Source organism: Lynx rufus, unplaced genomic scaffold, assembly GCF_022079265.1.
Source record: "Lynx rufus isolate CCGP_SWC_20201006 ecotype Redwood Valley unplaced genomic scaffold, mLynRuf1.p SCAF_13, whole genome shotgun sequence".
NCBI lineage: Eukaryota > Metazoa > Chordata > Mammalia > Carnivora > Felidae > Lynx > Lynx rufus.
The window spans coordinates 66,682,937-66,710,349 of record NW_025814827.1 but is presented as its reverse complement, the minus strand read 5'-3'; the positions used below and the strand labels follow the sequence as shown (position 1 = coordinate 66,710,349).

Genomic DNA, 27,413 nt, shown 5'->3' with positions numbered 1-27,413 from the left:
TCAAAGTTCAGACTGCTAGACTTGGCAAACAAGATCCTCCACCGTTCTGTGAGATCATATGCCATATTCCAGTCAAGGTGAACATTTCATTATCCGGTGCACTTTTGAATTTGGTGCTTTTTATAATTTCATTTTTTTCCTAATGAATATGCTTAAAGTCACCTCTCCTGAACCTACTCTTTACCATTTTTAAAGCAACAGTTGAATGCCATTTGTCGCATAAAATTTCTCTCTGAAACCTCCAGCTGTATCTAATCTTTTTATTCTCTAAATTGACACTTTTTTTTTCTGGACTTACCAATTTCAACATTCTATTCCTAAATTATATATATGAGATATATATAATAGATGTAGATATAGATCTTCTTTTCTCTCTTTTTTTTCTCTCTCATAAGAACATAAGTTCTTTTTTTTTCATGAATCATGATTGTGTCTTCCAAAAGGACCTAGATCAGAAAATGCATAAACTAATAAATTATTTGAAATAGGTACTTCTGGCTTTGGTCATGTTTTTCAGCTGCTGTTTTGTTAATGGAGATATAACATTACATGTACAGTTTTTACTATAACTATGAATATGAGTACATTTCTAGGGGAGAAACAGGTTATAAATTGTAGGATAGGTTCCGATTCTGGCACTGGTTCTAATCCTAGATTTTTTTAATTATTTTTTATTGTTTATTAATTTTTGAGAGAGAGACAGAGTGCAAGTGGGAGAAAACAGAAAGAGAGGAGACACAGAATCTGAAGCAGTCTAGAGGCTCTGAGCTGTCAGCACAGAGCCCAGCGCGGGTCTGGAACCCATGAACCATGAGATCATGACCTGGGCCAAAGTCAGACGCTTTACCAACTGAGCCACCCAGGCACCCCTAATTCTAACTGTTTTTAATGTGTGACTAACTCTGTCTCTACAACCAATTTCCTTATGCAAATGAAGAATTTAGTAGGATGATCTCTAAGTCATGATCAAGTTTGAAATTGTTGCCAGTAAGTGTCTGATGTATAATTTATGCATATATCACAGCGAACCCATATTTTAGTAGCCATTTCAAGAATCTCCTAGAAACTGTATGTTTGAATCAAAAAGATGCATGATGAGGGGCATCTGGGTGGCTCAGTCAGTTAAGCGTTTCCACTCAGGTCATGATCTCGTGGCTTCCTGGGTTTGAGCCCCACATCAGGCTCTGTGCTGACAGTGCAGAGCCTGCTTGGGATTCTCTATCTCCCTCTCTCTCTCTCTGCCGCTCCCTCTCTTCTGCTGTCTCTGTCTCTCTCAAAATAAATACATAAACTTTTTTTTAAAAAAAGATGCATGATGACAACATTTCATTGGAAGAAGTTCCCAGTGTTAAAATGTCTGTTCTGTGTTAAAGACGGGTAAAAAATTTAAAAAAGATAACCTGAAGACAAGTAGAACATTAATTATATCTGCTTTACATCTATTGCATCTAGAGAAAATACATTTGAAGTAATGGAAAAAGCATTCTTGGTATATAGATAATGACAAGAATTTAGTGTCTGTGAATTAAAATTTCAGAAGTTTATTAAACATATCATCCTTGTGAATTTTACTTGAGTCTTTTCCTTTGGTTTATGATTAACTTCACTGTAGAGTAGGACTGATCACTAGGTACAGTACTGAATCCATAAACTATTACAAATATTATGCATACAAATATGTGTTATTTTGCAGTTACTTTTAAAGACTGTGGATCTGCTATCTTATTAAGGATACTACTGTCTGGTTTCTTCTTTAGAAGAAAGAAGCAACTTTTTTAAAGCAACTTAAATTATTAAAGTTAAAGCAACTTAAATTATTTTATTTTTGTGTGTATGTATGTCTGTTTCTATGTAGATATCCTTTGCAGCTTATCTATAAAGAAAATGTACAAAGCAATGGAAAGATATGGTAGCTTGGAAATTAGTACTTTTCTCTCAAACACCATTTTATCTCACATGCCTAATTTAAAAATTAGATTGCCTGTTTGCTTTAGCAAGAAGCTTTTTCCAAAAAGTTTCTGAGTCTCTTTTTCTTCAGAGCAATCTGTTAAAAATTTCTGTTTCCAATGTTTAAACATATTTTGTCAGCTCATTTGAGTAAGAAAACCTAATTTGTTCAGCATACACATTAGTATTTATCTGGAGTTGAGTAAGATTTTACGTGAAATGGCCATTTTGACCTTGGATAATAATAACAGTAGTATTTGATAAACCATGTGACAGTCCAGAGCATGTTCAGAGGTCTTGGGAAAGCATGATTATTTTCTGAGGCAGCTTTTGAACGTTCTTACTTTCAGAAACTCTCTTTACCTCCCTCCATCTTTGTCTTCTCTCTCCCTCTCTATACACAAATATACACATACATACGTATATACACACATACATGCATGCACACACATACACATACATACACACATGCACACATACATGCATACACACATACAAAATATGCACATACATATATACACACATACACACGTACCTACACACATAGATACACCCATACATACACACATATATACACACATACACATATACATATACACATGCAAACATACACACATACATACATACTTTTAGGGAGTTTTAATTGGAGTATATCGTTCCTTCTTTGAAGATGGAACATACTTTTCACTTGTCTGTTTTCAGATTCAGACTGGTTTTCTCTAGAAATGTACATGAGAAATTCTGGATTTTCTCCCTTCTTCCTTGTCCTGAAGATGAACTCCATGCCATCCCATGCTGTGTAGTACACTTGGTCCCAAATTGCAGCTTAACTGTAATTATTGTTTTTTTTTTTTTTTACATTGATGACAAAATAAACCAGTGTTTCCTAAGACTCATATCTGACCTGGGTCACCTGGGTGGCTCAGTCAGTTGGGTGTCCAATTCTTGATTTCGGTTCAGGTCATGATCTCACAGTTTGTGGGATCGAGGCCCACATCAGGCTCTGTGCTGACAGTGTGGAGCCTGCTTGGGATTCGCTCTCCCTCTCTCTCTGCCCCTCCTCCCACCCCTCTCTCAAAATAAATAATCTTAAAAAAAAAGACTCATATCTGACCTTATTACCCCCAACTCTGGGCTCCAGTCATCTAATGTTTTCATATTTTCATTAATTCATTTGTAGAACTACTTAACACTGTTGTGTTTATATGTATGATTGTTAGAGAGGTTTCCACAAACAAAAAACTAAATTTGGTAATCTGCATATGTATATTCTTTTGTTGACACTTGATCTCAAGCTAATGCCTTGAAATTTCATGTTTCAGCTTGAATGGAGTCCTAAAGAGCTGGGCTCAATAATGTCTATAAAATTCCAATAAAGTTTCTATATTCATCTATATATACTTAAATTAATAGGAATGCAAATGCGTACTATTTCCCTTTTATTAATAGTAATGCTACATATGTTTAGTTTAGATATGATACTGGTTTTCTATTGGGTTTCATTTCTTTTACCACACAAATAATAATTTTACTTAATTTTTCCATAAAAATGTTGATTGTTCCAAATGCCTTTCCACATTGTTAAAATAACATTAACAACATAACAACAACAAACAGTGGACTGACTTAAAAAGTAAAGCCAAATTACAAGAGAACATCTACTTGTAGTGTAACTTCTATGCCTCATCATGGTTGTTTTGTATACTTCCTTATTTTTTTCTAATTTTGTCAAAATAATGACTATTTTTCCTACATTGTAGACTCAAAACATTGGCATTATTTTTATTCTTCACATAATTATGTTTAATTTATCACTAAATGCTTCATTCTTTTCCAAGATAATGGAACTGTTTCCCTGTCTTTCTATGTCCTTTCCATCTCTCTCCCTTAACATGTGAATCTGGCTTTTCCACCTGAAAATAGTGTTTATAATCTGTCTTTTATTTCTCTGCATTTCCAGTCTTTGCTTTATTCCCTTGCTTCACACTAGTTTCTGCATTAGCATCTTGGTTATGAAGCCATAGCTCCAAAAGATCTCGTAGTTTGACCTAGCTCCTCACACTGCTATGGTCTCCTGTGTTGCCACCTTGTGATGCTGGTTGATTAACCTTTGTCCTTTCTTCCCACTTTTTACTAATGAGAAGTCAGTTGTTCAACAGAACCTTTCTTTTCTCTCTCTCTTTGTTTTCCCCACAAGTGCACTATATTCAAGTGTGAGTATATTTTAGTTTCTGCAGAATTACTAAGCCAATAAAATTGCTGAAAGTAAATGTGCATGTGTTTTTAGAAAACTGTTTTGAACAAAAAGACACAGACAAAGATAAAGTGCAGTACTCAATGTTGGTATAGCATTATAATTGATGAGATAATAGTCTATTCATAAAATTTGACTACACTGCATAAGACCTTCTGGGCTTTTGCATTGCAAGTACTTTTTTTCTTTTTTCTTTTTTTAATTTTTTTTTTTTTAGTTTCAACCTTTCACTTAAAGTCTAGTTAGTTAACATATTGTGTAGCAAATATTTTTTTCTTAAACAATTGCTTTTTGTTCTTGCTGCTCAGTAGTGTGCCACATTTATTTACTTATTTTCACTTTAATCTGTATTCAAATGGGAAAGCTTTAATTAATTTTGTCAATAACTACTTACTGTTTTCTACCCATTTTTGTGCTAGCATAAGGGAAATTCAAATAGGAAAGAAAGAGAATCTGTATGCTAGATATGATGTAGAGCCAGACAAAAACTTTTAACACTAGTGACAGAACACATACTATGTGAGCACAGAAGAGAGGATGCTGGTAGCTAATTATGCTTTGTCCTGACAGTGTATATGTTTGGTACATGGTTTTACATTTGATTTCACCAGTACTGACAGATGTGGATATGACTGTGTAAAAAGATTCTCCCTAATCCTCTTACTTCCTTTTAATTCTCTCAACTTAAACACCTTTGCAAAATGGCTTGAGCCCCTACAACTATGGGGACTTTCTAGCCTGTCTCCCTAATATTTCTGGGGGGCCTTGATCCTCCTGTGAATCCCTCACTCTGAATTTTTCCTGTGTGCTCAATATGCACTCCACCAGCATCCATCCCTTAGTGAGTTTTAATTTTCCCCACACATAATTTCATTTATTGGACACACTCTCTTTTCATTATTTCCCCAAAGCAGTATTAATCTAAGTCTGAGAGGCAAGACAGATGACTGAAGATTTCCAGAAACTGGGGGAAGGGGTAGATTAGAGAAGGAGATACTTAGAAAGAATTATCAGTGTCCCCAGATAGCCATCATTAGCATTTCTCTCTGTTAGGTCTAGATCTTAATTCCCACCTAAGTGAGATCTTCACTTCCTAACCCTCAGCCACTAATAGAAAACACAACTCCTATATATAATACTTACTATGGGGAGTAATTTACTTCTTTTCATGGTAAACATCCCTTATTTATACTGCCTTGTCACAATTGAAAAGACTAGTAAAAATATTTCTTTTAAAGGGGGAAAAAAGCCAATTACCCCAGGAGAAACTTGTGACATTTCCCAGGATCTATCAATCTAAGACTTCAGAATTGCATTTTTTACTTTCCTTCTCTGTGTGCTGTGTAAGTACCTGTTTCTGTGTATACTGGTGTATGTTCGTCTGCATATATATATATATATATATATATAGTGTGTGTGTGTGTGTGTGTGTGTGTGTGTGTGTGTGTGTGTGTTTTGGGGGGGTAAATATCAAAGATAAGGCAGGCAGAGTGCATGGGGTGGAGAGGAACGGAGAGTAACAAATGCCACAAATATTGAGTCTAAAATTCAACATAGTAATAAGGGTAATACCAAAGCAAAGGCGACATTTTCTTGGGTGTCCTCTTAAACTGCTTGACGTCATGTAGGTCCTATTTCATACAATGTTTTAAAGGTCATTAGGGGCAATATTTAAATCTAAAGGAAAACAAAATGGTAATGTTAATTCATTTATGTAGAGTCCTTCCCTTAAACTTTGAGAGCCTCTACTTCCCACATTCCGGAATAAGCAGGCAGGGAATGCCCCTCCAATACATAAGAACAAAAGAGATTTTTAATAGTTTTATTTTTCAACTTTATGTGGAATTTTAAAACCGTTTTCTTAAGAACTCATTTAAATATTTTCTTGTGTTTTCTTTTTTCCCTGAATGTGGAAGATTGCATGTATGTATATAAATGTTTAGGCTCTGATTTTAGGGTCTAGTTAAATCCTGAGACTATGTCATATTTCTTTCTGTGGTTTCTTCACTTCTCTTTGTGTTGGTATTTCTTTCATATATAGTTGGACATAATATAGAATTAGAATTATTGTACTACTCATTATATATTTTTCCTACTTGATTTAAAATATTGATTACTATAATATTTTACATTTCTTACTCAAAAACAAACATACATAGCTGGTTCTAAATTTTATTCCTTTTTTTTAATAGATGAATTCCTTCTGACCCTTTGGGTAAAGTTCTTTCATGGAACTACATTTCCCTAACTAGATCTAAAATAAAACCTGTCTCTATGGGCAACAAGAGAGCATGAAGTCAGGATATGTTTTCCTTTGATAAGCTTGAAAAGTCAATTTCAAGGATAAAGTACCTTGGTAAAAGTGAATCAGACTAGATAAACACAAATGGAAAACAGAAAAAATAGAGACATAAATAGATATGTGGTATATTCTACTTTTCCTAAATAAGAAAGGCAGTTACATGGAAAATACAGGTGTTTTACAAGAAGAAAACATTGAAAAAGGGAGAGACCAAATTAAAAAAAAGAAGATAGAATGTGGAATAAAATAATAAAAACTTCTACAAATGAGAAAAATGGAAATGTTTTAAGCAAGTGTTTCAAAGGCATTTATCTGTGAGTTATGTAAAATTTCAATAATTGTCTACTAATTTCAAATCTAACCTAGGTGTATTAACAAAGATGTCAGAAGTTTAGACACTTTATTTTCCCTTCTTTATTTTTTTCAATTAGAACTGTATAATTACAAGAAAATTAATTATGACTAAACTTTATTTAAAAAGTCCATGGGATACCTGAGTGGCTTAGTCAGTTAAGCATCCGACTCTTGATCTGGGCTCAGGTCATGATCTCATGGTTAAGTTCATGAATTCAAGCCCAGCATCTGGCTCTGTGCTGACAGCCAGGAGCCTACTTGGCATCCTCCCCCTCTCACTCTCCCTCTCTCTCTGCCGCTCCCCCCACTCATGCACACATGCTGTCTCTCTCTATCTCAAAATAAATAAACACTTAAATATGAATAAATACAAAGTTCTCATATTATAATAGTCTGTGTGAATTTATGTGCTAAGACATTTTTCGAAGCTCCAGAAGTCTAGTTCAAGTTGCATCATTGCAGGCTCCAAATTGATAGAGTAATAAAATAAGAGTTGCAGGATTTTTCTTTTTCCAATGGAAAATTTAAAATATATTCAGAGTGAGTTATTGAAATACATATAATCACAACTTCCCTGGTACATTTATCTTAATTTCATATTTAGAAATTATTTTGTATAAAATGATAAATCTGTGTTGAATGTACAAAGGGAAATGTCAAGAATGAGTTTTGAATGAGAAAGAAATTAACTCACCTACTGTGCTTCATGAGCCCTGAAAATCTGACAGATTTAAGGATAATGTATAATAACAGATTCTGTATTATTTGGGAAAATATTTGAGATATTATTAATGATATAATTTGGATTGTATGTTTATAAAAAGACTTTCTATTGTTTTTCAGAAAAATCTTGTGAGGAACATACACCTGATTCTTTTTTTTTAATGTTTGTTTATTTATTTATTTATGAGGGAGAAAGAGAGCAAAAGAGAGTCAGAGGGAGAGAGAGAGAGAGAGAGAGAGAGAGAGAGAGAGAGAGAGAATCCCAAGCAGGCTCTGCACTGCTGGCAGCACAGGGCTGGACACGGGGCTTGAACCCATGAACTGTGACATCATGACCTGAGCTGAAATCACGAGTCAGAGACTTAACCAACTGAGCCACCCAAGCACCCTGAGAAAGTAAATGTTTGAACTGAATTGATGAATGTAGCAATTTAAAGACAAGGGATCCAAAGGATAATCTTCAGACTCTTTCCACTATTTCCCCTGCTGACTACTTTTAAAATACATAATAAAAGTTATGAAAATTTTAACAAGTTTTAAATCGAAGTCTGTCGATATCCTACTAGCAATGTTATACCTCTCCAAATAAACAAGTCCACAGGGCAATTTAATGCTTTCCTGGTGCCACCTTAGTGGTTAGTCTGGGAGACTCTTCCCAAGTTGTTGACCCTTTTCTCCTTACTTTTCTGTGCTACTTAATTTTCATAAAAATCCTGGTTCCCTAGATTTCTGCAGTTCTGCATTTTGGGAATTCATTTTTTTCCCTGTCTAATTTTATCAGTATCTTCTCAGACACCTCATCTCTGAAGCACATGTTACATTCTTTTTTCACTTCCAAAGTCTTAAGTTCAGACCCTTCTTGTCTCTTGCCTACCCTTTCATTAGTCCTGCCTTCAATTTCTGGCATTCCAAATTGTTGGAGTCCCATACTTCTCCTTGACTCATAAATCAATTACAAACCCTTTAACCTGGGGGGTTTGGCCCCACCTTGTTTGCCTCAGGCTTCTAAGCTATTACTTTTCTACAGATACTTCCCATTGTGGACTACTCTGTTTTCATGGCTCTTGTCTTCATGCTTACACCACTTTCTTTTTTTTTTTTTTTTAAATTTTTTTTTTCAACGTTTATTTATTTTTGGGACAGAGAGAGACAGAGCATGAACGGGGGAGGGGCAGAGAGAGAGGGAGACACAGAATCGGAAACAGGCTCCAGGCTCCGAGCCATCAGCCCAGAGCCTGACGCGGGGCTCGAACTCACGGACCGCGAGATCGTGACCTGGCTGAAGTCGGACGCTTAACCGACTGCGCCACCCAGGCGCCCCCTACACCACTTTCTCTTGTTAGTCGTTGTTGGCTTTATATCTCTCCTTTGCTCTTTTACCTAATAAAATATCTGATGGAATACATGCCAACTGCTTTAAGATACCTGTACCAATCCTCCATGCTGAAGTATGATTTCCTGGGTCTAAACCCAAATTTACAGTGAAAACATCAGTAAGCGCAGAAACCAGCTTTTGTGGAATACTCACTTTATGCTAAACACTGTAGTAACTAATCTTTTTGCATTACTTGATTTAATCTTTAAGTAACTCTCCAACTGTACATCATGTATTTTTGTATTTGGTTGTGTGGTTGAGTCCATTATGTTCCTTTTCTAATCTAGAGACTGTAAGTTTATTAAAGCTTGTTAAAGGTAAAGTCATGATTGATTCATCTTTGTACTTTCTGCTCTAGACAGTTCAGTGATAGGCACTAAAATGGTATTTGAAAAAATTATATAAAATGATTAAATGATATAATAAATCAATGGATAATACCCACCCTGAGAATTCAGGCTCTGAAGTGTGTGTTTGAACTGATTTATCATTTGTATCATGAATGTTGACTCAGTTGATCATTTTAATGACAAGTCAATTAATTTACGTAGTTCCCTTTTCTTACAAACAGCTATACACAGCTTATGGACAAGGGATTTTCAGGAGATTTTTTAATCAATCTGTTCTCTATACAAATCTTTGGTTTTTCACTACTTTACTTTTATATTTTTTCTCTGAGCTTATCATCCTACACAATTAATTTAACACAATCATGTATACATGAAGACTGGAGAAAACATCAGTAGCTTAATGTAAAAAACAAACATGCAAAATCTAATGATACTATAATTCAAGAAAGTGCTGATGAAAATAGCATATAGTCAACCAAGAAAGTTGTCAAAGACGGAACTGAGAAAAAGTTTGTTATTTCATTGCTTCTACTTTTAAATGATCTGTAAAATATATCCCATCGATAAAAGCAGCAAATTATAATTAATTGCAATAAACCTCAGGGTGAAATTGTCATTGTTAAAACTAGTAAATGTTATTATTATCTTAACATCTTAATAATTTTATGATACTGATATTTACTCCTCTTCAGCTCTGATGTCAATTGTTATAATTGTTATATAATATTAGAAATACACTGGTAAAGCACTACTTGCCTATAGCGAAGTAACTTATTTTAAATTTCATGCATTTTCAAACTGACCATTATTGTCAACATGACATTAAAGAAATTTTGTAAAATGTGCTGGTGTAGAACTAATGGACTCTACATATGTAGCTAGTGAATCCTGGGAAAAATTTATCTCTAGAACTCCCAATACATTGCTTTGAAATATGTTTTGATATAATAGTCTATTAGGCAGATATAATATATAGGTTCAGTAGAACCACCCAAAGAAAATTGCTACTCCCTCCTCAACATAGAAAAGTACATAGATTTATTAAATTACCTTCTAAAAGTTCATTTATAAGGCAACTATTTAAGTTTCAGAATATATGTCCTCACAGATATAATGTGATGAATGGTATTTACATTCTTAAGGAAGTTTACAGGTATACATAATGGTCATGAATCATAGCAAGGGCAGTGTTAGTTCAAGGTCATAGTTCTCACTTTATGTCATGTGGAAAGTAAATGCTATTTGTTTCCCCTGAGCACCAATTCTGTAGTAAGGTAAGCTTTTTTCCTTCCTTTTTTTATGACATGTTTCCATCTTCTTTCTGATTACCTTTGTCTAGCTTCAAATTCCTTTATTCCTTATGATACTAAGAAATTATCTACTACCTTTTTCCTCCAAAATAAATTTCCAGTCACCAACTTCTAGAAATAAACAAAATGTAAATTATAAATTAGTAAAATAAAACCTACCTCTCTTAGTGAAAATGGATATCAGTAAGAAATAAATCTGATCAAATTAAGTCATGTCCATGACTTATATTCATTTAATTATAAAGAAAACACTTGTATTTCAATACATGAAGCTTAATTAACACAATATTTAGTTGGTGAACAAAAAGAAGTTAGACATCTAAGCACTGAGTGATCTAACGAAGACATTTCTGTATTATTCTTTACATTCAATGACTAGAAAAATTTAAATTTTGCATTATACTTATGCCATAAGGAATATACCCCTACTCATCCTCACCTAATAGTCAAAGTACTATAGGAGGCAAAACTAGATTATCAAGGTGTAGTTATGAATTAAGGTAATTAACTCCATAATATGCATATTTAAAGAAAAAATTTGATTTGTTTGCTGGAATATGTCAGAAAGGTGAATTCTGCCCTGATTTTAACTAAATAGGTGTTTCAAATATTCTGCCTTAGAGTGTATATATCCAGCTTTAATGTGCTAGAAATTTATATTATTTTTAATATCTAATTTAATTTCCTTCCTAAGATTTCAAAAGCTTATTTCATTAACCTATCTCTTTAGATCTCTTCAAAAGCATATGTTGAGCATTTGCATGTCAGCAATTGGACTAAGGTGCTGAGAATACAAAGGTTATCATCGTTTATTCCTAACCTTGAGAATTTCCAGTCTGACTGGGTAATCAGAAATAGTCATGGATCATTTGCATGCTAGTTAGTAAGGGGAAGGATTCCACAGGGACTTGATTGTTAATGGAGAACTTTAATAAGAGATTCAATCTTGCCTAGTGGAGGGTGGGAGGGAATCAGAAATCTTCCTTAAGGTGAAGTCTAAGTTGGATTTTGAAAGATGTCCAGGACTTGGTTGGGAAAGGTGTGAAGGGAAGAGAAACCAGCATGACCAAAGGCTCAGAGAGTTAGACCCAGAAATGCTGTATATAAGTGAAAAGAGGTAGATTTAGTATTGCCAGAGTGAAAATTGAAGGCACAGCAGTGGCTGGAGACACATGAGGGGATCGAGTCATGGTATGCTCCCTCTTGTGGCTCAGCTAAAGAGTTGACTGTCTCTTACTATTTCTGTTTTCCCTGGGAAACTGAATTCAGAATTCTCACTCACACCTGATGGGATTTAGTAAGTATGTCCAGTAGGGAAAAGTAAATGCACAACTTACCAGGAAAAAATGGACCCACAATTTAATGTTGTACAAATAATGCTTGTTCATTGTATCACATATATCATAGCAAAATAATTCTGAAGTCCTAGTCACCATGTATCTTTCTTTTTTCCTTACTTTGGTACTACTGATGGAACTTAAAATGTCTGCTCATATGTACTTAGCTAGAGAAAGGTATATATTGATTAGATTTTGAAGATTGAGAAGCAACAGGCCAGGACAGTTAACAAATCAAAACATCCCATAATTGGGGCGCCTGGGTGGCGCAGTCGGTTAAGCGTCCGACTTCAGCCAGGTCACGATCTCGCAGTCCGGGAGTTCGAGCCCCGCGTCAGGCTCTGGGCTGATGGCTCAGAGCCTGGAGCCTGTTTCCGATTCTGTGTCTCCCTCTCTCTCTGCCCCTCGCCCGTTCATGCTCTGTCTCTCTCTGTCCCAAAAATAAATAAACATTGAAAAAAAAATTTAAAAAAAAAAAAAAATCCCATAATTACCAAAGGAGGCAGAAAAGGTTCAGGTAATGTGATCCAAAAGGCACATGTGTAAAGAGTGATCAAATTGAAATCAACTGTATTTATGTTTTTTTCTCATAAGAGTGACCTTAAGAAAAACCACAGCATATTATAGTAACCTACTATCAGAACATGTAATCATTCTATTTGAACATTTCCATAATATGTTATTGCTCCAGTACTAATTTAAGAGAAGAGAATAATCCTACATATAAGTTAAAAAAATGGTTTTAGGGGCGCCTGGGTGGCGCAGTCGGTTAAGCGTCCGACTTCAGCCAGGTCACGATCTCGCGGTCCGTGAGTTCGAGCCCCGCGTCGGGCTCTGGGCTGATGGCTCAGAGCCTGGAGCCTGTTTCCGATTCTGTGTCTCCCTCTCTCTCTGCCCCTCCCCCGTTCATGCTCTGTCTCTCTCTGTCGCAAAAATAAATAAACGTTGAAAAAAAAATTTAAAAAAAAAATGGTTTTAATGCCAGCTCAGTTTATTTATTTATGGTGACGTAAACTTATCTGTAGGACTATTTGAGTTCTATGCTATTCTAATTTATTTATCTGTTAAATGCATGTTACATTAAATTATATTACCTGATAAAATAAACTTAACCTGGTGATATTTGCCAGGAAATTTGATTTATGTTTGGGTAAATATGGGAATATTTTCTTATAATTACATGTTATTATGTTAAAAATAGAAAGAAGTAGATATTAGCTTAATTTGCTGAGTAAGATTAAATGATTAAAGAGCTAAAATGTGCTGAGTGAGAATTAGTTCTTTGATAGTTCTTTGAATTAGTTCTTAATAAGGACCTTAAATGTTTTTAAGTAATATAAATATTATTGCAAAAAAGAACAAAGACACTTTATTGAGGGCACTGTGAGATCTAATAGAATGATATACAATTATAGTTATGGAGTGTTTTAATTTTTAAAAACTCCTTCAAGTACATTATTTTACTTTATCCATACTTCCAGAGAAGATATTTTATAGATAATGACATTGTAGCTTGAGAGGTTAAGTGACTTAACTAAATCACACACCTGATTAGTGGCAGAACAGGGGCCAGAATTTCTAGTCTAGTGTCATTTTTTACTTCATGCTGCCAAATTCTGTGTAAGATTTAAATATTTAAATCTGTACTAGACATAAATATAAAATACACCATGCTTTTTAACTCATTTTATGATCAAATGAGTACACTCAAATCAGTTCTAGGAATTGGAGACTGATTTGCAAGGTGGCCCAGGGTCTATTTGATATCAAAATCTTACTTCCACAGGCCAGATATAGAGTTATTATTATTTAGCTACTTGCATGAGCCAACACAAGAAAAATAACAATTAGACATTGGCAAATTTCTCCAACTACCTGTTAGGAATCTTTTGATCCAGCATATTTATGCTGTGTTTTTGTATATGAATATGTCTTATAATCACTGTCCTTCAACTATATCCAGAGGACCTCTGAATATTTTTTTTCCTCTAATATACACATGTCTAAAACATAGGTCCCCTGCCTTTATAATGTATGTTTAGAATGAGACCTCAGTACATTTTATCTATTATGGAATATTCAAAGGCATGTTTATGCAGTAGTTGTTTAACATATGCCATTTTATGCTAAGTAAACTTGAAATTTGAATTGTAGACACAGATAAAGGTCCCAAATAAAACAAACACATTTGAAAATTGGATGCTTTCCAAAATAATTTTCATCATGTACAATTCACCCTGTGCTTATTTTATTTCCTTAGATTATAATTGGAAATGAATATAATTGAATATTTTTACAATTTGATTCACCCAAACTTAATATAATATCATTCCAGCAGAGAAAACAACTCACAGTGTTAAAATCAGCATCACTTATACAATAGACAAAACAATCTGGTACATATTTAGATCAGTAGAAGTTTATACCCAATCAACAAGATAATTGAGGAGCAATTGGCAAGATGTGGAAATCATTGAAAAGTATCAGTGCATTTACTCTATATTCCATTTATCTCCCTATCTTCTTTCATTGTCTAATCTTAGAGGGGAAACAAATAGACTTTCTAGAGTCATGATGGTAACATTCTGAACCATCCATGTAACATTCTGAACTGTCTATGTAGTTTTATTCTTTACTCTCAGAATAGCAAGATGCTGTTCACTGTATCTCTAGTAAGAGATCTATGTTGCTCTCATGTGTAATAAGACACCAGGTAATCTTAATGTTGACTGAAACAACCTGTATGTGTAGGTGTATGGCAAGCACTTTCCAACTGCTAGATTCATTCCTACCACCTTCACTTAACCAAATCCTACAGCAACTACATCATACCAAAATGAAAACAACATAATGAAAATCTCAACTTCCGATTAATTAGGGATTGACCTGAAAAATAGTAGAGCCAGCAGTAATTTTTGACTCGATTTTTTTTCTTAAAGCATTTTTCTTATACGTTTATAATTCTGCTCCATCAACATACGTTGTTCTCCATCGTAAGACATCTCTGTGCATATATAAGTCTATCCTTTCCGTAACAATCTTGACTTAGGAGTTGGATTGGACTCACAAGACCAAAATTACCATTCCCACATGATACAAATTCTATAGGAAGTTCTCACTGGTCTTTCAGTCTGTTCCCTTAATGGATGTTTACCTCAGTCCATCAGTTATCCAAAATGCTGAACTTTTTAAAAGAAATGTTGCTTCCTGAAAATTTCTTCATATCAGTGTACATCTGTGGAGGAAGACAGTTGCATTTTTATAGGACATTGATTAAATTGTACCCCCTGCCCCACGAAAACTTATCTAACTCTCCAGTTTGTTCCACTCCAAATAACATTATTTTGCTATTCTCCTAAAATACTGTATACTTTCCTCCTTTATATGTACATAGCTAAAATGAGCCACCCAGGTGATTAGGAACTCTGCTTAAAGATGAGTTTGCATATTTCTTTTTAAAGAAAGAAAAAAAAATAGCAGATTTTAAATAACTATCTTCTAGTTTAAAAAAGAACAGAAAATAAAAATTCCGATTCCCTGTTCTTCACTAGGTGATACTCTAAGTAAGTAATTTCTGGGACAGAGGTAAATATTAGATAGCATCAGCTTCCCTGACAGTGGGGGAATTAAAACATTTCTATTTTCCTTTTCTATACTTAAATCATTTAAATTCTCTGATGTGATAGATCAGTTGAATGAATATTCAGAAATTCACATTTTGTATCAAAATTGGAGTAATGTTCACTTTTAATGTTATTGATGATATTGTATGTTTATAAGCATTTATATCATTTTTTAAATCTTTATTATATGTTGTGGTGAATCATTTTTACACCATCATTCTATGTGGTGTGTGTGTGTGTGTGTGTGTGTGTGTGTGTGTGTGAAATGGAGATGGGGGATTTATTTCAAATTTAACTATTATAAACATTAATACTCAAATATCATGAAAATAATCTGAGCTGAAATGAATTACATCCTGATAACTTAAATATGCCTGAGATTTACTGACTGGAATAGACCTGTCAGTGCAAGCTCAACCTGTATTATTATTACTAATAAAATACTATTTTTAGAGGAGTTACTAATCTTCTATTTAAAATTCATCAACATAACTGATAAATTTGGATTTGCTCCTATTTCCCAGAAACAGTCATACTTACTAATGAACACTTCATAGGACTTTGGATAATCTAGCAATTCTCAGAAAACATGTTGAAAGCATGGTCTTATAGCAATCAGCATAAGTTCTGACAGGATCCACTTAATTAATTACAGAATATAATTTTACAGTTTTTAAAAATACCTTATACTGTTATAAAACATACAATCAATGCATAAATATGTAAAAATGTAAACAAATCACCCTAATCCCTATACCCAGCAATTAGCATCATTATCATTAGATTGGTATATATGTATATATATTGAGAGATGAAAAAGAGATAAATGAATAAAGAGAATTTTTTATCAAAATTACATTATATTATATACAAGTTCTTTTGGAAAACTTAAGAGTAGGGAATAATTCCCAACTCATTTTACATCCTAATATTACTCTGCTACAAAAAATAATAATAACAGTACAAAAAGACTATAGACTGATATCACTCATGAACACAAAAATTATAAACAAAAGTTTAGTAATTTAATACAACTATGTATGAAACATTATAACACATTATGATGATGAGTGGTTTATCCTATAAATGCATAGCCACTTTATTTTTTTATTTTTATTATTTTTTTAATTTTTTATTTATTTTTGACAGAGAGAGAGACAGAGCATTAGCGGGGGAGGGACAGAGAGAGAGGGAGACACAGAATCTGAAACAGGCTCCAGGCTCCAAGCTGTCAGCACAGAGCCTGACGCGGGGCTCGAACTCACCAACTGTGAGATCATGACCTGAGCCGAAGTTGGATGCTCAGCTGACTGAGCCACCCAGGCACCCCAATGCATAGCCACTTTAACACTCAATATCAACCAATATAATTTGCCACCTTAACAAACTTAAAAAAGAAAACTCTTATGCATCTTTCATTAAATGAAGAAAAAGCATTTGTTGAATTCTAACAACTTTTCAAAGCAAACAAACAAAAAATAGATGAACAAAAGACCTTTAAAAACTAACAATGGAAGGGAACTTTCCAAACCTGATAAAATTGCCTACTCCAAAAACCTACAGCTAGCATCATGCTTATAAGGAATACACTAAATAATTTCTAAGACAGGAAAAAGACAAGGATGTCTTTCTTACCAGGTCTATTCATTATCATACTGGAGCTTTTAGCTAGTACAGGGCAGCAAAGCTAGGAAAATAAGTAAATGGCATCTATTTTGTAAAGAAAGAAACCAAACTGTCTGTTTCACAGATGATGTGATTGTCTGTGTAAAGAATCTGATGGAATTTACAAAAGGTAAGAATTAATAAATAATTTAGCAAGGTTGTAGGATAAGATACCAATATACAAATTAATTGTGATTCTATATAGATCAACAAATAAGCAGAAGATGAAATTAGAAAAGAATCTTTTTCACAGTAACATTTAAAAATGTGATGCTAAGAGTGCCTGAGTGGCTGTCTGTTAAGCGTCCAATTCTGGTTTTTTTTTTAAATTTTTTTACATTTATTTATTTTTGAGAGAGCACTAGTGTGTGTGTGTGGGGAGAGAGAGAGAGAGAGAGAGAGAGAGAGAGAGAGAGAGCAAGAGAGCGAGAGAGCGACAGAATCCAAAACATGCTTCAGGCTCTGAGCTGTCAGCACAGAGCCCAACGTGGGGCTCGAACTCACAAACCGTGAGATCATGACCTGAGTCGAAGTTGGATAAGTGTCCAATTCTTGATTTCTGCTCAGGTCATTATCTAATGGTTGTGAGATCGAGCCCCATGTCGGGCTCCATTCTCCATGGAGCCTGCTTGAGATTCTCTCTTTCCCTCTCCGTCTGCCCCTCACCCCACGCCATTTGCACTCTATCTCTCCCTCTCGCAAAACAAAAAAATAATAAAATAAAATAAAATGTGATGCTATATGATTATATGGAGGAAAATTTGACAAAGATGTGAAAGACCTTCATTATAAAACATTGCTGAGAGAAATTAAAGACCTAAATAAATGGAAAGATATATGGTGTTCATAGATGATGAAATTCATTATTGTTAAGATTTCAATTTTCCCAGTTGATCTATAGATGTGAACAAGGTCATTTGAAATTCTAGAGTTTATTTATGTTTTAGTAAACATCAACAAGCTGATTCTAAAATTTATGTGGAAATACAAAATAACTAGAATAGCCAGAACAACTGTGAAAAGGAAGAACAAAGTTAGATGACTAATCCTACTTGATCTTAAGGTTTATCATAAGGACAGAGTATGGCTTCATGTGAACATAGACTAATAGATTAGTGGGAAAAAATTAGATAAGTCCCCGTGTATATGGGACACCTTCTTACTTCCAAATGTGCAAAGGCAATTTAGTGGAGAAAGGTAATCTTTTCAACAAATTATATGTAACAACTGGATTTCCGCACACTACAAAGTAAACTCCATTCCACCCTTTTCTCCAGACATAAAAATTCACTCAACATTTATGATTAATTTGCATTTTCTTCATGAGTAATAATGTTGAGTTCTTTTCATATGATTATTTGCTACCCATGTATCTCCTTTGCTGAAATGTCTATTCATATATTGTCCATTTTTTATTAAGTTGTGTTTTCATTATTGACTCCTGAAAATTCTTTACATATTCTGGATATACATCTTTTATCAAATATATGATCTTAAAATGTTTTGTCTCACCTGGATTGTCTTTTCATTCTTTTTTTAAATTTTATTTTAGAGAGAGAGAGAGAGAGCACGTGAGTCAGGGAGAGGGGCAGAGGGAGAGAGAGAGAGAGAGAGAGAGAGAGAGAGAGAGAGAGAGAAAATCTTCTGCAGGCTCCACGCTCAGTATAGGGCCTGATGCACAGCTGCGTCCTATAAGCCTGGAATCTTGACCTGAGCCAAAATCAAGAGTCGGCTGCTCAACCAACTAAGCCACCCAGACACCCCATTTTCATTTATTAAATGTCTTTTGACAGAAGTTTTGTTTGATTTAATATTGATAATGTCTAATTTATCATTTCTTTCTTTTATGGATTGTGTATTGGGAATTGTATTTGAAAAATCCTTGCCTAACACAAGGTTACAACAGTTTTCTTCTGTCTTCTACAAGTTTTATAGTTCTGTGATTTTGTAGATATAGTGACCGAAACACAGTCCATAAGAAAAAGAAGTAATAAATTGGATATTATATAGAAGAAAACTTGTGTTCTTTGAAAGACACTTATAAAATAATGAAAAGACAAGCTGAAGACTGGAAGAAAATTTTTTAAAATCCGGAATATGTGAAAATTCTCAACTCAATAATGAGAAAACAATAAAATATGGGCAAGATTTGAACAGACATCTCACCAAAACAGTTTGTGGATGGCGAATAATCACACAAGTGTTTACTCAATATTATTACTCATCAGCAAAATACAAATTAAAACCTCAATGAGGGGCGCCTGGGTGGCGCAGTCGGTTAAGCGTCCGACTTCAGCCAGGTCACGATCTCGCGGTCCGGGAGTTCGAGCCCCGCGTCAGGCTCTGGGCTGATGGCTCAGAGCCTGGAGCCTGTTTCCGATTCTGTGTCTCCCTCTCTCTCTGCCCCTCCCCCGTTCATGCTCTGTCTCTCTCTGTCCCAAAAATAAATAAACGTTGAAAAAAAAAATCTTTAAAAAAAAAAAAACCTCAATGAGGTAACAGTACACAGTTATTATTAATGGCTAATGTTAAAATGACTGACTATACAAAATGCAGAGAAATGTGAATAGGTGATAGAACTCACATACCCTGCTGGGAATATAGAGGAGCACAACAACTGTGGCACACAGTTTGGTAGATTTCTTTTTTTAATACTGAACATTCACCTATAATTATGGTCAGGTCACTCCACCTACAGGTGTTTACCAATGAGAAAAGAAGCCATAAGTCTACTCAAAGACTTATACACAAATACAGCACCTTTGGTTATAATAGCCAAACACTGGAAACAAGCTGAGTGTCCATGTATAGGTTAATGAACAAACATTGTGGTATGTCCATACAAGGAATGAACTACAGACACACACAGCAGGTGTGAACCTCACATAATTATTCTTAGTGAAAAAAAACAGACAAAAGAGAGTAAATAATGTTTGATTCCATTTATATTGAACTCTAGAAAATGCAAAGTAATTTACAGTAACAGAGAGCAGATAATTTCTGTGGGGATGAGATAGGGGAGGAGGAGGATGGACAGAAGGAATTACCAAGGAGCACAAAGAAACACACAGGTGTTGAACATGTTCTCTACCTTGACTGTGGTGATGGTTTCACAGGTTTATCAAAAATATATGTCAACACATATCAAGTTACATAATTTAAATATGTGCAGTTTATTTTTGTCAGTTACACCTCCATAAAGCTGGTAAGATAGGTTAAAACAAATAATGCATATATTCATCTCAGAAAAGATCGTAATAAATATAGCTACACCAAATACTTAGCTTCTCCATTCCCAGTGTCTTCATTTTGGACCATCCCTCAAATGACTATCAATTAGAACCATTCTACAATATGAAGCTAACGGGTATTACATATCCTGACTTGATATATATTTGACAATATTTTGCTTTCATAGTTTCATGACATTTCTACTGGATATATATTTTCCATATGCAGATATTACTTCATTGATGATACTGTGAAAATATGTAGAATATATTTACCAGCATTGTCACTGCCAACATTCCCCCAAAAGTGGAAATTTATTCAGTTTTCCTGGTTTGCCCAAGAGCTATATCTATTTTTTTTTTATTTCCAGTATAATTAACATAAGGTGTTATATTAGTTTCATGTGTACAACATAATGATTCAACAATTCTGTACATTATTTGGTGCTCATCATGATAAGTGTGCTCTTAATCCCCTTCACCTATCTCACCCATTCCCCAACCCACCTCCCCTCTGCTTATATTTTGTACTTCTAATGTGATTGTAGTTTTAATTTTTTTTCCATCTTGTTCCTGATTTGGTATTTTAGAATAGGCAGTTTATTTGTTCTGATATAAAGTGTTTGGCTTCCAGACTAAATATACACTATCTCTACCCATAGGCTACTTTTTGAAACTTGAGTAATGTTCTGTCCACATTATGAACAGTGGATAAGAAGGTATTTTGTTCTCACTTAAAATACTTTGAAAAGTTAACCTATTTTCTTTAGATGTCACATGGAAATAATATGTAGTGTGCTTAGTTTTAGAAACAAACTATGCTTAGTTTAATAATCAAAGGATTATTTAAGGTTTAAGTGTTATGATCTTTTTCTACCTGTTGATACTTGAAAGGAGATTTTTCATGAAAAATCAGATATTCAGAGTGCAGCTTACTTTAGGATGCTAAGAAAACATGGAATTAGAAATCTAAGAACTTCATTTCTCTTCCAGGATCTGCAGCTACCCATTGCATGAAGTCAGTCAATTCATTTAAGTACTTTTTTGTCTTATTTTTGAACTTATGGAATACAGAGATGATCTTGAAGACTTCTGTATTATTTCTGATTCTAAACACTATAATTATTCTACACTACTTCTTCATGAATTTAGGGGTTACAATAACTGCTCTTCCTTTGAAATTTTTGTATTTAAATTCCAGGCTATAATAGCTAACACCTCACAGTTAGCTATTTAATTTGCAAAGTTCCGGCACACTTTTTTTTTAATTACATATTCACAACTGCCTAGAATGTAACCAAAAATGTCATTATTATCCTTAAGAGCAGTTATGTGCTTTGAAGTTAGGCTTTCTACCCTTCAACTTTCTTGTGTAGCATATAGATGTCACAATACCTATGTCAGTGTTGTGAGATTTAAATATGTCTGACATACAGTAAGTATCATATAAATGACAGCCATTAATATTAGTATAACATTTTAGCTCTAATAATTTTGCTCTTCTTTTACATATAATTGCAGTTATTTTTAGGCGGGGAAACTAAAAGTTGCAAAGGATAAATAACTTGTAAAATGGGTACTCCTAACAAAGGGCAATGCTAACATTCCAACCCAGGTATTTCACTTCAAACCACATTGTTATTAAATCCTATACATTATGTCTAATGACTATATATCATTCTTATGAAACCCAACTACCTAGAATTGTGTGCAGATAGATGATATAGTATGTCCTAATTTGTTAGATTTGAGTTCCCTTCTAGGCAATCTCTTCACCAATTTAAACTGTCATGGTGGTTCACATTTCAAAAGAGGAGTTTAATATCCACCAATAATCCAAGTGGGAGGGAGCAAGGTGATTGCCATCTTTTGTGGTTTTCAAGCTGGCAGAAGAGGGAAGATATGACTTTATTTCCTTCAAAACCCTCTCCCTTCTCCTAGAGCCAAAATTTTAAATATTTAAATAATGTTGGATTTAATATCAATAAATCATTTTTATGAGAATAGGTTTACCTCATTGTAAATACATCTATCTGTAGTTAACAAAGTGAGATAGCAAGAACAAAAGTTTTTATACAGACCAATTATACTGCAGAAAACATACTTTTTTTTTTTTGAGATGTTGCACCAGCTTTAGAATCAGGTAATTTTATACCTGTTTGGACTATTAATGATAAGTCTGTAATTTTGAAAAACCTTTCTAAACATTTGATAATTATGTGTTTTTTTTTTAAAGAAATCAGTCTGTTATATAACTACCTATAGGTACTGGTGTTCCATTAATGCTTATGATTTCAGTTACCAAAAAAAAAATTTATACTGAAAATACCGGCTCTTACCTTTATTAGCACTATCAGGTAATAGGTGGACTGCTTTGATACTTTTTTTTTTTTCTGGCTGTGGTAATGATAGAATTTTGGTCCTCTGATTCTGCAGTTTATATTCAATTTCAATCATATTTCAATTTGCCATGTTTAAAATTATGCAAAAGAATTCAAGAGTTTTATTCAAGCTAGGGAATAAAAATAGTGATAATTAGCTTATGCCTGAGATAGTACTTTTCATTCATTACATTTCACTATATACTTCTATTCCACTTATCATTTTATTAACAGGTAATTTACTAAACAGTAGACTGTTTCCTATGGGGAAGGTTAAGTTCCTAAAATGTTCTGCCCATGGTAGAACAATTTATAGCCAAAAAACTTAAAACTGTATGGGAAAAACAGGACAAGGGAGATCAAGGTTATAAATGAAAGTATTAAACCCTTGGTCCATTTTAAAAGCCTTAAAATAATATAAAGTCAGCCCACTAGTTTAAAATCATAGAAATATCATATACAGATTTAATTAGCAACGGTGGTTAGTGGATAATTAGTGTCCATTTATTATTCACAATTGATAAAATAAATTCCAGACTCTTATCAGAAGTTTGAAACACTACTTGACTTTATTTTATTTTGCAGAGAATAATTTTTATTTTGCAGAGAATACTATGAGGAATTTTATAGGAGTATCTTATCTATGAGCCTTTCTCATTTTATAATTCACTGCTCCTGGTTTCCACCTTTGGTTCTCTTATTGGATTCAGAAATGCAGAAAAGCCCGATCTTGCAGTTTTAAGAGTGAATAGAGTTTATGTAACCTTTATTTAAGGTTACTCAGCTACTCAGCTTTATTAAACTTGCCGGGCAATCTATTTCTAACCCTTTCTTTAATACATATGTTTATATAACCCCAGGTCTCCCAAGATAGCTTCATGAGTTCTACCCTTCTTACAAGTGGCTTAGATTCCTTAGTCTTTATACACAGAGAAATTCTCTTCTAAGCCTCATGTTATTTCACTTCATTCCCCCCCACACCCCCCACACCCCCACCGAAAGCTCTTTTAAAATAGCTCTTTTTCTTCTCTGCCTTCTATTTCTCTTTGTCTAAACTTCTCTCTTGGTTCCAGTTTTTTATGATGATGTTCAATAGGGATTATTCACAATCTTCAAATAACAAAACCATGATTTTTCTGATAAAGAGATATACTCAAAATATTTGCTTTCACAGACCTTTGAATTTGGATTGTTCACAGCAGGGTTGACTTTTTATGATACTGATATTTGCCACACCTAGAAGTAATCCACCCTACTTCCTTCCCATTATCATGAATTTCACAAAGTAACACTTGTGAATATAGCAAATATTTTGAATTCCCTTTGCATTTCAAGTATGAATAGTGTTGAGCGCATAGAGATTGAAAACAATAATCTGAGAATGGAATAAAATTTTCTATAAGCATATAGTTGGTATTAGTTTGAAAGCAATGGCAGAACTAAGAGAATAAGAAGCTTTTACTAAAACTTATGAAAATAGTACTACTCTCTATCACTCTTAACGATACCACTTAAGGACTTTACCACCTATTTACTCACTCCCTTGACTAATGGCACATATGGTTAAGACACTGACCACTGGTTTTGAAGTGAATAGATGTGGACCCTACACCAGTTTTTTCTCATGAAAAAATTAAATGACATTCATTTTTTCCAGGAAACTGAATTAAATGCTTCACTTTAATAAGAAACATGTTAGAATTCAAGAAACTTGCTCTTTAACTTGCTCTCTAATCCCAAATTCTTATTTCAGAAAATAATTTGTATTATCATATGAACAATGTGAGGGATAGTTTTATATTAATGAAACAACTATAAATGTTTATTGTTACATTCAAAATGTTTTATGACAGCTTCCTTATATCTTCCGTTAAGATAAAATTTTCATATTCATAAAATTATGTTGAAGATGTTTATGCTGAAAAACACTGATTTAAAAGTATTAAATGAGGGGCACCTGGGTGGCTCAGTCAGTTAAGTGTCTGACTTTGGCTCAGGTCATGATCTCACAGCTCATGAGTTCGAGCCCCACACCAGGCTCTGTGTTGACACCTCAGAGCCTGGAGCCTGCTTCTGATTCTGTCTCTGTCTCTCTTTGCCCCTCCCCCGCTCGTGCTCTGTCTGTCTCTCTTTCTCTCTCTCTCAAATATAAATAAATATCTAAAAAAATTTAAATAAAAAATATCAAATGAAACATTGAAACATTCAGAACCACTAGTGAGAGAGTTCATTTCTGAAAATTAATTCAGCAAAAGATGCTGTCAAACAAAGCAATTGCCACAGAAATAATTTAAACCCATATATTACCTGACAGAAATCACAAAAATTAATTAAACTGTCATCATTAATTAAGTGGTATAGTGTTGAATATTTTAATTCCTAGAAAGCAACTAATTTAAACTTCACATTTCAAAGCAATGTGCTAGGTCCAGTCCTCAAGAAAATTTTAATTTATTGATCAGTAGTTTTTCAACTTTGGTATTCAACAGAATAATTTAGAGAGCTTGTTAAAATGTAGAAACACAAGATACCATCGATACTACCAATTCAGATTATTTTAGTTTAGGATCTGGGTACCAAGAAATCCCCTCACTGATTCTGATAGACGCTGATTGGATCAGTCACTATAGGAGTTGATGATGCAGTAGAATATAAATAGAAGCAGAGTAAATAGAAATTTTTTTTTAATTTTACTTTAAAATTTCAATTGTAATTCATCTGTTTTTTTAATTTTTAATTTTATTATTTTTGAGAGAGATAGACAAAGTGTGAGGGGGAGGGGCAGAGAGAGAGGGAGACACAGATTCCAAAGCAGGCTCCAGGCTCTGAACTACCAGCCCACAGCCCGATGCAGGGCTCAAACCCATGAACTATGAGATCATGACCTGTGCCGAAGTTCAATACTTAACTAGCTGAGCCACCCAGGCACCCCCATAATTCATCTGTTTCAGTGCTGCCCCAGATTCTTCTCATAAAATGATTATCATTATCATATAATGGTCTACCATCTCTGTTTGACCAGAGAAATATTCTACTCTGATGAAATTTCAGAAATACTGTTTTGCTCTGTACTATGTAAGCTAAATTCGGAATTAAGAATTCCAAATACTTTGAATATTGGTGGTAACAAATGTGGATACACCTACAAGAATGATACTGTAATGAGGTAAAGTTTGAAAGTGGTATCTTAAGTGAACTGATTAAAAGAACTACACTTTGTGTTTAAAAAAAATGGGAAAGTGTGCAGGAACTTACACATGCATATTTTTAAATGTTTATTTATTTGTGAGATAGAGCAGGTGGGGAAGAAGCGGTGGGTGGCGGGGGGGACAGCTGATCTGATCTGAAGCAATCTCTGTACTGACAGCAGAGAGCCATTGTGGGGCTTGAACTCACCAACTATGAGATCATGACCTGAGCCAAACATATGCCCCTACAGGGACTTATATTGAATTGCATTTTCCTACTATGCCATGTGCTTATCTCTTTTGTGTCAAGACATGAAATTTACATCTTAATACTTTCAGTTCTAGAGACTTTGTATTTAAGGATATTGTGCTTTTATATATAAGGTTGTTTTGCACCAACATCTGAATTAACTATTAAAATCCATTTATAGTGCAAGAGGCATGAGAAGAAGCACATATGATACTGATGGTAAGTTACTGAAATATATTTGTTGATCTATAATTTGGTCTGTTGATGTCCATATATATGTTTGGACTGGGTTTCTGTGTTACATATTTTAGTGCTGTGTGTGTGTGTGTGTGTGTTTGCCTTTTAATGTATCATAAGTATTTCTTCCTGGGAGTTAGCCAAATTGTGAAGTTTGAGGACACAGATCTGTGCAACCTGTCCTTGCTTTTGACATATATTACAATGGTTGGTTCAAGGGGTCTCCAAAACCACTCTTAAATTTGGATAATTTTCTGGAAGCATTCATAGAAATGATTGAAAGCAACTGTATTCAAAATTCCAGTTTATTAAAGGGAAAAGAGACAGATTAAAATCAGCCAGAGAAAGAGACACATGGGGCTCCAAACGTGAAGCTTCTACTGTCTTCACTAAGGAACCAGTATGTGTTATCCTCCCAGCATTGATGTGTGACGATATGCATGAGGTATTGCCAAACAGGGAAACAAACATCCAAGCTTCAGTGTTGAGAGATTTTATGAGGCTCCATTGGGTCAGCACCATTGGTTGATTGATTGATTGCCCACGTGGTGGAAATCAGTCTCCAGGTCAACTATTACTGTGTGACTCAAAGACCTCATTCTACATCACACACTTTCGGGTGTGACCAACCCAATGCTGTCTGATGTGACCAACTTCCACTGTGAACAAAGACATTTCTGTGAGATATGGCATAGCTTACCTTCCAGAGGTTGTAAATGAAGGCCAACCCTCTCCTTGGGCAGAGATAAATTCTTCACTTTTACTACACAGCTTCTTAAAGCAGAAATATAAAAATTTTGAATTAATTAGAGGTAATCAACATGGACCAAACATATAAGAACAATTTAGGGAAAAAAAGTAAGAAATGTGTAAAATTCTTTATAAAT

The 27,413-nt window shown here is 34.1% G+C and overlaps 1 protein-coding gene across 1 annotated transcript in view; it reads left to right on the top strand.

Moving 5' to 3' along the window:
- The window catches only part of MDGA2 (MAM domain containing glycosylphosphatidylinositol anchor 2), an 850,755-nt gene that overhangs the window by 660,258 nt on the left and 163,084 nt on the right, over positions 1–27,413 (top strand). The gene's annotated exons all lie outside the window — the stretch shown is intronic.